We start from the raw sequence: 15,900 nt of genomic DNA on the forward strand, positions 1-15,900 counted from the left end.
TCAGGGGTTTGCTGATCAATCCATAGCCTTTAATGAATCTCCTATAGTAACCAGTTAATCCCAAAAACCCTCTCAGTTCCTTGACTGTTCTAGGAACAGGCCAGGACTTGATACACTCCACCTTAGCCGCATCCATACTTACTCCTGCCTCTGAGATCACATGCCCCAAGTATTCAATGGAGGATTGAGCAAAAGTGCACTTCGACCTCTTGCAATACAACTGGTGTTCTTCTAGAATGCTGAGCACAATTTGCAGATGTTGTGCATGCAACTCTAATGTTGGGTTGTACACTAGTATGTCGTCAAAGAAGACTAGGACAAACTTGCTGAGGTATGGTTGAAATATTTTGTTCATCAATGCTTGAAATGTAGCTGGAGCGTTTGTGAGTCCAAAAGGCATCACTAGGAATTCAAAATGGCCGTGGTGTGTCTGGAAAGCTGTCTTAGGGGTGTCAACAGCCTTTACTCTCAGCTGATGGTATCCAGCTCTGAGATCCAGTTTGGACATGTATCTGGTGCCATGTAATTCATCCAGCAGTTCGTCTATGTTGGGAATAGGAAATTTGTCCTTTATTGTCAGCTCGTTCAATTTCCTGTAATCTATGCACAGTCTCCAGGAGTTATCCTTTTTCTTTACTAACAAAACAGGGGAAGCATATGGACTGGTGCTATGTATAACAATTCCATTGGTGAGCATCTCAGCAACTTGTTTTTCAATTTCTGCTTTATGTGAGTGAGGGTACCTGTAGGGCTTGAGCTTAAAAGGTTCAGCTCCTGGTTTAAGGTTGATCTGATAGTCCAATTCTCTCTCTAGGGGTAAGCCTGTTGGGGTGGAAAAGACCTGAGAATGCTGTTGCAGGATTCCTTCTATAGACTCTGGAAGGTGCTCTTCTGATCCCCTAACCTTGTCAGAATGCATGGCTGCACAGCTTCTTTGCTTCTCCTGTATAAACGTCCTAAGATCCCTGCCCCTCACCAGTTCCATAGCAGGTTGATTCACAAATCCCTGGAGGTGTAGCAAATCGCCCCTATCACTAAGAGCAATGCTGAGAGAATGGAAATCAAATGTAATGGGGCTGAACTGGCATATCCAATCTACCCCCAAGATTATGTCCCATCCCCCTAATTCCATTACTTTTAAGTCAAACTGGAATTGATAGTTTTGGATTAACCACGACACACTGGGACTGATGGCTCCACTTGTAATGTCAGTTCCATCTGCGAGAGTCACAGTGAAAGGACTGACTGCCTGATAAGGTAGGTGCAGCAGATTGACAATCCTGTGGTGAATGAAACTATCAGAACTGCCTGTGTCTACTAAAATCTTGATTGGAAACCCCCCTAGGTTCCCTATCAGCAGGATGGATTTCCTCCTTATGGCTCCAGATAATGCATTCAAGGAGACTTCTGCAAGCTCCCCAACCCTTCCTGTTAACTCATCCTGCTCCCCTTTTGCATCCTCAAATTCAGTATCCTCCTCCTCCTCAGTGCTCACACGGTTCAAACCCCCTTTCTTACATTGGTGCCCTATTCCAAACTTCTCCCCACACCTGTAGCATAGATTGTGCTTCCGCCTATACTGCATTTCCTCCGCCGATATCTTACTAAATTCCCTGTGTGCTGCATCAGTCTTCCTGGGGGCAGGAGTGATGCCAGGCAATCTATATGAGTTTTGGCGACCTTGATCATTCGTAGTGTTTCTATACATCCCAAACTTGGGTTCCACTGCCATCTTCCCTGAAGTTCTGTTCTGTTTCGACTGGATTTCCAGGGAACACTCTTGCAACTCAGCAACTTCAAAGGCCTTCATCAAGGTCTGTGGCTTAAACATCTTTACCATAGGTCTAATCTCCTCCTTGAGGCCACTAATAAAACTGGAAACAAAGTAAAGTTCGTCCAGCCTAGGATTTTTCATTAGCATTAGAGTTTTTAGCTCTTCGAACTTCTCCTCATATTCCTCAACAGTTCCCCTCTGTTGCAGCTTGTTAAATTCCTCCACTACGTCGCGAGAATTACTTCCAGAAAATCTTTCACACAGAAGTTCACTAAATTCCCCCCAAGACAACCCCGGCCTCACCAGTTTCACTCCTTGAAACCAATTGTCAGCTCTACCCTCCAAGAACATCTCTGCGACCTCTACTTTTTGACTCTCTGCTACCTGATAATTCAAAAAATATTTCTGGCACTTTCGAGTCCATTCCCTAGGGTTTCCAGAGTTAAACATTGGTAGCTCCAACCTGGGCACATTAGGAGTGAATTGCCTACCTCTGTACTCTTGTTGGTGCCCAATTCCTTCGACTGAGGTTGTTAATCTCAGATGCGATGGGGGAGTCGGCAGGATTGGATCAGACATTCCTCCATCGACATCAGGGAGTCCTTTCTCTTTCATCAGCAACTTCAACATCGTACTGAGCCTATGTTCCATTTTGTTGAACCTCTGGTCCAGATTTCCCACCACTGTCTCCAATTTCGCGTTGTTCTGCTCCATTTCCGCTTGCAGCTTATGCCGCAACTCCTCAGAACTTGTATTCTGCATCGTAGCCATGGATTCCACCAGTTCTTGCAATCGATTCTCCTGCTTCTTCAGTTGCTCCTCCAGCGTCCTAAATCGAGTGCTTTCTGCCATTTCTGATACCTTCGCGGCCAAGAATTGACCGCTCTGATACCAAATGTCAGGCTGGCAAGTTAATTTCTGGAATTGAATTGAATTTGGGGAAGGAATCAGAAGAAAGGAACGAGATTGAGAAAAGGAAAGAGAGAATGAAGAAAAAGGAAGGAATTAACAGACAGGAGAGAGAGAAAGCAGCGAGATTCTTTTCATTCAAAACATAACCAAAATTCTGTTACTGAAGGCTATTTATGTAATTGGCCCTCAACTAACTCTGCCTATCATACAAGCACCGCCCTTGTTATTAGAACGACGTAGTATTGCTGCTAAAGACCTAAACGCACAACCCTTTGCATTAAACGACATCCATTTTATTTTCTTGTTCCTGACAATAGAGACCCTCCATGACCATCGGAACAAAAGCCCTTTGATGATTGAACATCTATCACATATTTTTTATACTTCAAAGGTTCTTATTAAAATAATAAAACAAGAAATTACCAATGATACGTAAAACAACACCTAACTCCACGCGAGACCCAACATCTTATTTTGCAGGCTCTTCAGCCATATGATTTATTCAAATACAGTACACAGAGGGTGCAAGTTTGGGCTTTGGATGACCATTAGGAGTGAGGCCCGTTGTTAAGTGAGCCTATAAGCTTCCTCCATATTGAGTTTCTCGGCAGCTTGTCCATTGGGCAAATCCCAATCCAATGCATGGATCAAACTTGCAGTCAATAACTGAACCAATGCCCAAACTCATTCCAGCGCAAATTCTATACCCAGCACCAAATGGTATGACTTCAAAATCATTTCCCCTAAAATCAACATTGGGCTTTTCTCCTCCTGGTAAAAATCTTTCAGGTCTGAACTCCAGTGGATCAGCCCATACATCTGGATCCCGAGCTATAGCCCAAACATTAACCAAAGAGTTGAACCTTTAGGAATGAAGTACCCATTGATTTCACAATTCTCAGTTGCCATTCTTGGCAGAGACAGTGGAGTAGATGGGTGAAGCCTAAAGGTCTCCTTGACGATAGCTTGGATAAAGGTTAATTTGGGCAGATCAGCATCTGCTATGAGCTGATTTGATCCGATAACTGTGTCAAGTTCTTGTTGGGCTTGGGCCAACAATTTCGGATTGTGAATAAGTTCTGCAATGACCCATTCCACAGTAATTGATGATGTGTCTATCCCAACTGTAAACAAATGATATTTCTAATTTAACTCTTAGCAATCCTTTTGTCTTTTCTTTTTTGAAGTTTAGAATCTCTCTTGAATTGAAAAAAGAGAAAACAAACAAGAAAAGTAAATTACGAGGGTGCAACCAATAATTATACTTTTGCATTAAGGTCCAACCACGTACCGAAAAAGTAGAGGTATCTATATCTATATCTATATGTATTAGAGGGTAGGTTTTTGATGAGGAGCTTCCAAAAGCGTTAGAAATCCAAATCGTTTTCAATACAATTTTAGATTTTTTAGTTTAGTAATCTTTATCCTATAATTAACGGATAATAATCACAACTACAAATCACGTTTACAAATCACAAGCCACGTCTCACACTCACAAACCATGTCTCACACTTTTTTTTTACTACAATTTTAGATTTTTTAATTTAGTAATCTTTATCCTTAACTAACGGGTAATAACCACCCCTACGAATAATGTCCCTTGCAAATCGTGTTTGCAAATTACAAATCATGTCTGACACTTTATCACACAACTAATAGTAACAACTAACTAATAAGAAATTCACCACTACCAAAATCACATATCAAAAATTGAGGAGCCCATTTGAATTACAATTTCCATAATTCCCACAATTCTACTTATATGACATATCTTACTTTCATAATTATTCACCAAAATTGACGATTGCTAACACATTTTATTTTCATTTTTCATCCACACAAACCAAATACAATAAGAAAAAACACTACCTATCATACTCTCATCATGGACGAATCTCACCTACAAACACTTCAACGGCACATAAATTCAAAATCATGCCTATGGTAAAATTATTCCACTTTAAATAATTACTGAACAAATTTGTCAATTCATAATTATAACCTATATCTTCTTTCGTTCTTACTAGGTTAAATATTTCTGAATACTTGCTTACATTCAGAGTATTAACATAGAAAATATGTTCTATGAGCTATGCAAAAATTGTGGACAACCATGTGAGGGTCATTCTGCAAAAAACAATGTATATGCATTGTAATGATGTGGTCGAAACTATTGTCAGGTAATTAATTTCATATACCTTTAATTTCAAGATGTTTTTCTATACTGTATATAACATTTTCTTTTCAAATAGGTACAATATTAATATACAAATCCGAGATTCCAGTGGTAACTTGCATCTTAATCTACAAGACAAACATGCACAATTCGTATTTTGTAGTGATGTTTTTTATTTTAGAGAATTGCAAAGAATGGTAGTATTTCTTGATACATATTTATTTTTTTATAATACTATTTATAAACTATGTAAAAAATACACTAATTTCATATTCCATATGCTCTTAATTCTCAGGAAAATAGAGGTAGGCTATTCAACCAATAGATCAATTCATGCAAAGACCGTGCCTTCTTATTTATAGTACGAACTCCACAAAATTCAATAGAGTTAATTAAACCACCAATATTGATTTTCATACTAAAGGTTAATTGGTGTGAAAAATGTTCACACTTTCATACAAGATTATCAAATTGAATGCATAATGTTTGTAAGTATTTCATTTTGAAATCAAACAAACCATGCGATTACATTCATTTCTATTCATATATTATTCATTTTCTAATATAAAATTCTATTATTCTTTCAGGATCCATCTTCTGAAAGAAGGCAGTTCCTGACTGATGCACACATTTTATCATATTTCAAACTATTGCTAGACAAATCTTACATTTTAATTTTATTGGTACGATTTTTTAAATTTTTTTTTATTTACCCTTTCTTAATTTCCTTCAATGATATCAATATCATGCGTAACACGGATATTCACACTAGTACATTTTGTATCTGAGAGGCCTTGTTAATGACATTCTACTTTATCCCTTTTGTAATGTTTGCAAAAGCACATAAACAAATAAAGCTTCATTAATAAAAAGTAAAGTGTCAATAAAATTAGTTATGAATAGGCGACTCTTATATATTTTGTCCAAACACAAGGCTTCCCTAGAACCTGATATATTTCTCCCTCACACGTGTTACTGGATGCGCCGGTTTTTTCTTTTTCTTCTTTTTTATGATTACACTTTTTAAGTATAAGTATGAAGACTTAAATTGGGCGTTTCTAACATACATTCCCCTTCCCAAACCACTCAATCTTGTCCCATCTCCCCCTTTTGCTGATTACTTAATGCATTGTTACATGCGACTACATCCTCATGTTGTCATCTAAGCCATCGGATAGTGACTGAGGTTATATTGGACATTTCCGGATATCTCAAGTCTTAAAAATATGGACGACTAGCCCATCAAACTCGAGGATGTAACTAAGGTCTTGTTTGAATTATTTTTTGGAGATCATATTTTTCCTTTTCTGTAAATATTCCTTTTATGTATCTTTTGATTATATTTTTATCTCATATACATCACATGTTAAAGCAGTGTTAAAGTAATTTTTTCTAAAAATTCTCTAGAAAATGCAATCCAAATGAGCTCTAAGGTTTTAGACTTAGTGGGGGATACTTTTAAGAACTCCAGTCCCCATGAATAACATGCGAACGACAACTTTTATTCTGACATAGAATTGAGTGCGATTTGATGAGGTACATCAAGTATGTAGATAATTAGCTAATCTAACATACACACAATTAATTTAATTAAAGAATGAGTTATTCTTTAATTGTTTTTTCTTAATTCACAAGGTAAGGTGGACAAAAGTGTTTTAAGAGTCGAATAAAAGATCTTATAATTATCTAATTAAAATCTCTACCAATGGGACAATTATAATGTATTCTACTAGTGTTCAATTCCACTAAATCAAGAAAAACCTAAATTCAAATAAAAAAATGATAAGCTCAAAGATAAAAATGATAACTAAAAAAAAAGACACAAGGTAAAATCGAAAAACAATTTAAACGTATCTCATACCTAAAAATATTAAGAAATAGTGTAATGGTAACCAATGGTTAAGAGAGGCTACAGATGCTAATTTGTTTTAAAAATAAAATTAAATGGAAAAAATATTTAAATGTGACAGGGACAATATGTGTGAGATTAACATTTAATTAATAAATTGGGTATTATATATTTAAATGGAAAAAATATTTAAATGTGACAGGATATTAGTAGTGCCAGTAAGAGGGCTCATTACTCAGAATATAGCCGAAAAAATAAAAATTCGGAACAATGTTGGCCTTGTTTGAAAGGTGAGTTTTTTGGGTATTTGTCTAAAACTCTACCGTAACTTATTGTAGAAGTTTTTAAACAAATTTTTGAAGTGTGTTTTTTTTTTTGGAATATTTTGAAGTGTATAGTTTAAAAATTTTGAAAATTTTTTTGAGATTACTGTAATTAAAATTTTTTAAAAACTTATAACAGATAAACTTGATAAAAAATTTGCCTTTCAAACAAGGCCGTTGTTCTGACAGGGTATAAGAACAAAACTAGTCAGCCGGGCAGAAAAAATTTATTTATTTTTTTAAAACAAATGTGTCGGCTGCCAGCGTCAAGTCTGATGCTGCCGGGCTAAGCGTCAGGAAAAAGTAAAAAAAAAAAAAAAATTGCCCGGCACAAGTAAAAAACAAAGGCTGCCAATGGGCAAATTGGTAGATTCCAACTTTCTGGTCACAATACCTCATTCACAGAGGGAAAACAAAGGGTTCTTTGGGTTTTTCATTTTGAACATCGCCTTGAAAAAAGGTTGGAAAAAAAGGCTTATAAAAAATCATTTTTAAGTATATAATTGCTGCTAATATATTTATTTATAAATATATTGTCAAAAATGGAGTATAACTATGTGATGTGATGGTGTAACTAGAGATTGCCTTTTAGGTGGTGATTTTTTTTTCTGGAGTAAACAAGTGGTCCAGGAACATTTTTATTTAGCAAAATGAGCAAAGGGGTTGTTTGGAATTTTTATTAATTTTGTTACTCAAATAACAAAAATAAGGAAGATAAGCGATATTAAGAGAAATCTCAAAGGAGGTTTATGATATTATCCCTTATACTTAACTTTGAATGGCAAGACAATTGTAAAAGCAAGCTGGCCGGATGTAACAGGTTGAGATTAAAATGGATGTCCCCTAAAATATGGGCGAATTACTCAAATTATTGGGAAAAAAAAAGTCGGAAGAATGTTAGTTTGACAAGGGTTGGGTATAAAACTATTGCTGCCGAGCCGACTAAACCCATTGCGTATATTTATTGGCGTTCTCTTTTTTAATGAAGCATCAACCTGCATTATTGGAAAGTTAGAGAATTTAGACTTCTGAAGGGAGGTTTCTGATATTATTATCCCTTTTTCTTTAATTTTTTAGAGGTAAAATTTTTTGTTTAATTAAAAACTTAAGATTTCAGCTTGGCTGACTAAGCTCGACAGTCTTTTTGATTAAAAATTATTTCGAAGTTGAAACGCAAAAAAAAAAAGATCAAGACAGATTTGGTAAATCAATTATTTTTAGCTTATGTTAAACCCGAAAAAAAAGGTTTTTTAAACAAAAAAGCTCATTCAATTTACAATAAGATGCATTGTCCAAATCATTGAAAAATAATAGTTGAAATTATTATGTATAAGATATGATTTTAAATTTTTTATAAAATGTATATAAAATTGATATTTATATAAATAAAATATACCGATAAATTATAATTTCATAGTGAATTTTTAAAAGAATAGAAGTAGAAGTATGTCCATATGATAATGGATCAAACTTCTATGGAGAATTGAGTCAACTCCACATAAATGGAGAAGAAACTTGAGAAGGACACGTGGTGATGCTGACATCAGCGTATTTATGGTAGAGAGAGGATTAACATGAAAACTGGACAAAGAGTTGTTGAACGCGGAGGTAATAACCGGTGCACACGATCAAAAGAAAAGGCATTTGCCTTGACACACAACGCGCCTAATAGGTGTTTATCTCTCCGGCATGCATAAATGTTTTCAAAATAAAGAATAATATGCTCCTATGACAGGATTTTAAAATAAATATGGAGAAAAAATTACAAGGGAATTGTAGACAATTACACAAAAGTGTTTCCAATTTATTCGGATAAATTTAATTATTTCATATAACTAAAATTTATTTATATTGGTTATATTAAAATTTACTAATTTATAAGTTGATTTGCATTGAAACCTAATGATTTGTTCAATTATTTGCACTAAATACCTCGCTTTCTGAATATATATATATATATGATCCTCATATCATTTCGGAACATATTTAATAAGAGGGAAAAGTTAGCCAATAACATACTTGTATTTAGATTACTTATATTAATGCATGTTAACGGGTAAGATTTGATTAGATTCCTTTAATCCAAATTTAGGCCCATTGTATTTAATTAGATACAGAAACCCTTGTGAACCTGAAAAAGTAAATCTAGACACGTATCCTCATGGGTTTGGGCATTCTTGGATACTTTTTTGAACATACAATAAAGAACTAAAGTAAAAATATTTTACAAATATATAGAGTTTAAAAATAACATAAATACTATATAATTTTTATTTTCAAATAATAAAATTAACATTCAATAAGTTGAATGCAATATTATGAACTCAAATAAAGAACTAATATCAATTACTTTTTTTTATTTTCAAAACTTCATCTACATCCATTGAGTCACACAATAGAAGGGCGGGATTAGGCGATTTTTTTTTAATATTAAACGCATATCTTTTAATTTAACAGTCATAAAATCTTAATGTATTTGATCCAGTGACTATAGAATATTAGATTTTATATACATGTATGTATATGTTTGTGTGTATATCTATATATATATATGTAATTTATACATAAATCTGAGTAGAGTCTAGTTTGGATCTGGATTTGGGTATAGATAGTAAAAAATTAGATTCTACTAGACCCATGACTCTCTAAAAGGGATTTGGGTATGGGTAAAGGTTGGATTTGAGAAATTAAACCCAAACTTTACCCAAGTATATTGGGTCTGAATTGGATCTAGATAAGATTTACTAATTAACATGCCTACTTATATCCAAATTTAAAATTTTATTCTAATAGGCCCGTTCTTGTATCATTGATTAATATTCATTTTCATACCAAATATAAATGTATTTCTACAACATGTAATGCGAGGCAAACCAAATGAAACTTCACGCTATGTACTTTTACTAGAATTGTTTCTTTAAGTACCCATGATATTAATCTTTTAACTATTATAAAAAATTTTAAAAATTAGGTTATAGTAGTTTTGCACTTGGCAACATAACATTTAAAAAAACATGATGGGCATTTTAGGTGTAATTAAGGGTGTAAATAAGCGTAACTCAATAGAGTTACTTGCAAGTTTGAGTTCTTAATGATCGAGTTCAAATAGATCGAACAACTTGAAGAGCTCAATTTCGAACCCAATATGTGAGTCTCGAAAATTCGTCGAGTATAAATGAGCTCAATTGAGCTTCAATATATATATATATATATATCAAAATTTTTATATTTATTAGTATAAAATATCTATCGTGTCCTTTGTTTAAAATTGTATAAAATATTAGTTTATATTACTTAAACTTGATTGGGCTCGATTAAACTCAATTGAACTGAATTGAGCTTAATGAGACTTGATTGGGTTGACTAAGCTCAATTAATTGAGCTTGATTGTGCTGGATCTGATTGAACTCAAACAAGGTAAAATAAATTCGATTCAAATTCAAACTCAACTTTTAAGAACAAAACAAACTAGAGTTCAACTTCAAGTTTTTTCTACATGTTGATGCATCATTTTTGGCAACAAGTAACAATTAAGCATTAGTATAAATTTCCATAAATATTAGTTACAATTCTATTATCATAATTTTCATCACTTGTTTATTAATTTTATAACAAGTGTTCCGTAATTAAATAGATAATTCAAAACATTTTTTGTACTTGCGATATTTAGTTATCATACTTTTTCAAAAGTGATATAAATAATCAAACATTAAATATCATACTGAACTATTTACTTGATGTTTAGAAATTTTAACAATGAATACTTAAATTTTTGTATCTGTATATATAGTTGACAATAGAAAAGATTTATATATGCTTGAGAGGGTAAAATTAGTAAAAAAATCATGAAGAGACATCCTTACATTTTTATAAAGGCTTTCACAAGTAAAGTCTAATATTCACAAGGAACATTTCAAGAGGACATAAAACAATTCTGAAAATCCTGCTGGCAAGGTTTATTTTCCGAGGATATAAGCACTAATTTTTAATATTTTGAGGAACCATGAAAAATTTTCTGAAATCATGGATTTATTTATGCTCCTCAGTCCTACCATTTCACCCCACTGGCGCGTAGTTCTGCGGAGTTAGCGACGCGGAATATTGTGGACCACAAAACCACCAGATTTGACAGCACCGCAGTCCGTCCAACCAACCCATTTCAGACTGACATAGCCGGTTGCCAATTTATAGACTAGTTCATAGGGTCAGCTACAAAAGACACCTTAATTTCAGTGATTGTTTGTTGTCAGCTTCACGTTTTATCTCCCTATATAAGGAGTTGACCTGATTCTCCACCATAGAATTGTCCATATGATAATGGGTAGTTAAACATAAAAGAATTATTTAAGGATGGGTCACATCTTGTAGTTTTGAGATTCCAGTCAAAGCAGAAATCTACCAATTTCAATCTGTTGACTAGAAAAAGACCGCTGGCAGCCTTTTTTTTTCTCTTTTTTTACTTCTGCCAGGCAGCATTTTTTTTTTCTTATATGATAGCATTTTATTCTGGTAGCATTTTTCTTATAAGCCTTATTTTTTTTTTCAACCTTTTTTCAAGGCGATGTTCAAAATGAAAAACCCAAAGAACCCTTTATTTTCCCTTTGTGAATGAGGCATTGTGACCAGAAAGTTGGAATCTACCAATTTGACCATTGGCAGCCTTTGTTTTTTGCTTGTGCCGGGCAACTTTTTTTTTTTTACTTTTTCCTGAAAAAATATATATAATTTTTTTCTGTTGAAGTTAGTCAGCCCGAGCACCAATAATTTTATATTTGTACCCGGTCATACTGTTCCGAAGTTTTATTTTTTCGACTATATTCCTAGTAATTAGCCCAGTAAGAGGAGAGACATACCAAAAGCAAAGCTTTGATTTCTGTATCCGATACGGTACCTCCGTCGCCATCAATGCTGTCCTTGAGCGAGATCAACGTACTCAACAAGTCCACGTGTTTTTTCATTCCACTAGAGCCGTTGATCTTATGCTCCTCAAGGGTTGTGTTCCAGCACGAGTCGAAACGCGCGTGGAATTTCTTCTTCCCAGCCACGCCTTGCAAATCTAGCCAATCAAGAACGGGGATAAAAAAAAAACAAAAAGAACGGGGATAAAATCAACCAGGTTAAAAACACCAGCCAACACCGTCAGCTAAACCACCATTGATTTGAACTCGTCGGCTTTCGGATCACCGCCGCCGCTTCCATCACCGAAAGCTCTCCTTTCAAGCATCACTCGCCCTGGCGTATTCGTGGTCCACGCTCAATAACTGCCCAAAATTTACTGGAGTCTTCCCTGCACTTGCTAATAGAGCGCGTGTGAGAGTTCCCACCTCTTCCCGTAAAAGTAATTCCTGTTAAAGTACCTAAAATATATTTTAGGAAAATAATTTTTTTGAGGAGTGCTAGTATTATTTTCCTTATTTTATATTAGTTTAGAAATTTACTGACACATAATTAGGGTAAAAGTTTTTGTATTAGTAGGTTAGATGCACAAAGCACAAAAATTATTAAATTTCTTTGTTATATATGCAGTATATATCTAAATCTGTTGATGTAAAATAAAAAAATTCCTTACATAACTAATGGATAAAAGATTAATCTTAAGAAAAATAGACTATCTATTTGCCTTTGTTCTTCTGATAAAAATTACCAATTTTTACAAAAGAAACAAGAGCAACTGCGAAATGAATTTTCTTGGCTTCTACCGTAAGATATTTGCAGATGTGCACGCATGTTAATTGAAGAATCATTTTACAACACTAGCAATGAATGTTACTCGCCCATGTTTAAAGTTGAAACTACAAAAAAAAAAAAAAAAGAATTGCAGTACTAAGCACATTTTACAGTACCCTGTTCCCAATTTTCTGAAGTTTGTTGTATGGCTGGATATTTTGTAGTAATAATGGTACTCAATTTTTTTTTCTTTTCACGGATATCTTTCTTTTTTTCATATTCATGTACATAAAATTCCTTAGATAATAGAGTGTCCATCACATAAAATAGGCCAATCTCCCCGGTTTCTACAAAGTCCGGCAACCACATACATAACCTCACCACGGACCTTTCCATCTTAGAAAAGTGCTTTTAAGCGTACTATTTCTAGTATATTGATTTTTGGGAGATTTTTTATGGCTTGGTTTGAGATTTTCTGGAGACCGCTATATATATATATATATATATATCTTACATATATAAAGCGTCCAACGCCTTGTGAACAGTGCAGGATGAGCCGTTATGCCGTGATTTGTCTGGCTTTGAGGGGCCTTTTGGTCCTTTGATGATGGGTGTCAGTGGCTCTGTTGGCATTTTGCTTCTGTCCGCTGGCTCTTTTCGATTGTAACTTTGCAAGTCCACGTGGCTTTCGATTTTGGTAGTCAGCAATTACTATTAGTTAGTGGGCGGTTGCGGTCAGCAATATGCTTTCTTTTCTCTTAGCTTTTTTCTTCTTCTTAGTTTTCTTTGGCAGCTTAAGAAATGTCTTGAAAAGTTTCTTTCTCAAAAAAAAAAATGCAATTTAAAAAATGGATTATAATTTTTGAACTTTTACAGTAGGTCCAATTTTTTTTCTTTTGAGCATGAAAAAAATGATTCAATAAATACAAATTATCAAAACCAAAATCATCAAAATCTCCAAAAAAAAAAGAAATAGACAGCCTAAAAAAGGGAAGAAAGAAAGAAAAATAAGAAAATATGTATATTCACCCTTGCAAGTTATACTTGTTCAATATTGAGAGTTAAGAAATGGATTATAATTTTTGAACTTTTACAGTAGGTCCAATTTTTTTTCTTTTGAGCATGAAAAAAAAGATTCAATAAATACAAATTATCAAAACCAAAATCATTAAAATCTCAACAAAAAAAAAGGAAATAGACAGCCTAAAAAAGGGAAGAAAGAAGAAAAATAAAAAAATATGTATATTCACCCTTGCAAGTTAAACTTGTTCAATATTGAGAGTCCTATGCTCATTTTCAATAGATGATGTCTTGTCCAAAAAAACCATTGTCGCTCCCTCCACTCTTAAACACTTTTAATCTATTAATCAAACAATCATCTGAATTGCAACAAAAAGAATAAGATCCAATATGAAACCCTGATTAGGAGACATGGTAGTATATATAAACCGAGATCATGGAGGGATAGAGTTGAATAAAAATTATGTGTCATGAATATAGACCTATTAATGTAAAAGAAAAAAGCCACTGAATATACAAAAAATATTAATTCAATTTTACATTGGTGTGAAAATATTTTTAAATATGTTTGAATGCTCATTCAAGTCTAGCAAACAAAAGAAAATGACAAACCCATTTTATAATTGCCTTGCTTTATTTCTTTCTTCTAAAAGATTGTTAAATGTGAAGTACTAACAAATAGAAAGTGTCAAAAAAAATGGAAATTGTCAAATTGCTTGTCGTAGAGAAGCAACGTAACTAATAAGCAAGGCTACACATTACATGTATAGTCATATGCCTTTTAGTTCTACCTAATATTAGGCATTACTTACTGATTAATGCTATATTAAGAATGTTAGATAACCTGATTTCAAAGCCATATTTATTTGTGTAATTAGGAAAAAACATACACTCACACACATGACTATTGTATCTAACAAATAAAAAAAACACACAAACATAACAGCAAAATAATGAGTCTCAGCTACCTGACGCATGGCGTCAGGGCTAAAAAACTAGTATATATATAAGAGAGGAAAGCTGATTCATTGCATGGTACATAATTTAACCGGCAGGATTAGTGTTGAAGACTTTTTTTTTGTTGGTGTTTGTTAGTATATTGTGGGGGTGGTAGTCAGGTAGGTGTGTGCTGAAGGGAAAAGATTGATTGGCTGACGATTTTGAACGTTTGGTAGCAAGCACATGCAGCAAGAAATGTGCCGCTACAAGTAATTTGTAATACAAAAGTGATACAACGTTCCACAATTAGGGCCATATATACAACTCAGGTTCAAAAAGTTGGAGCACTTTATTCTTTATAGACATATTAGATAATCCATCCTAAAAGTTGAATTTCTGATGGTAAGCGATGGCCAAGTTTTTGCCGTTAAGTATGAATGGAGGGCATTACATATTTTAAGCTGAACGAAAGAGAGGTATGGTAGTATCAAATATATTTGCTGTAAACCTAAACTTAGTGGGTTTAGTGCATGTCAGCATGGACAGGGGCAGGACCAGGAACGCAAGGCATTGAAATTCAAACAGTTTATTGACCCGTAAAAATTATTGTGTTGAGGGTCAATAATTATTCAATCATGGAATTAATTATAATCAACCTATGTTTTTAAATTCGGATCGGTCTGACCGATCGAACCAGTAACCGGCCAACCATCCAGTCCGAATCTCTTTAATAAACCGCTAATCCAAGACTCTGTCAAACTTGGTCAAAGTTGGGTTTGACCAAAAACCGTTAAAACCGGTTAAAATCGATTTTTTTCTCAAATTTTCCATTCTAATTTTTTTTTTAAATAACAACCACCACCAAATAACAAAGTAGAATCCAGTCAATAAGAAAGCATTGTGTTTTTGTCAGAATCTCATGCAACATCCTTTATACTAAATTGAGGGAATTTTTCTTAAAAAAGGTAGTATAACTTAAAATATCCAAACTTAAAAAAAGAAAAGAAAAGAAGAAACCGGACTCATTGCCATTGTGATGGCTTCTTCTTCTTCTTCCCTTTTTTCCAACTCCTTTGATCTGTGAATAGCACCAAGAATTACTGTCTAACAAAGTTAGAAATCTAGATTAGGAGAAAATTTTCATTCTCTAAATTCACTAAACCCCATTTCATGCAACTAAGTTTTCAAAGATTTGAAATCAAATTGGAGGAAAACAAAAAAGGAAAAGAGCAAAGAAGGG

General features: G+C 33.9%; 1 pseudogene; it reads right to left on the reverse strand.

Moving 5' to 3' along the window:
- Window positions 1-3,188: 3,188 nt before the first annotated feature.
- On the reverse strand, window positions 3,189-14,698 carry LOC113769262 (annotated as a pseudogene).
- Window positions 14,699-15,900: the final 1,202 nt, after the last annotated feature.

The sequence above is a fragment of the Coffea eugenioides genome, chromosome 4, assembly GCF_003713205.1.
Source record: "Coffea eugenioides isolate CCC68of chromosome 4, Ceug_1.0, whole genome shotgun sequence".
Lineage (NCBI taxonomy): Eukaryota > Viridiplantae > Streptophyta > Magnoliopsida > Gentianales > Rubiaceae > Coffea > Coffea eugenioides.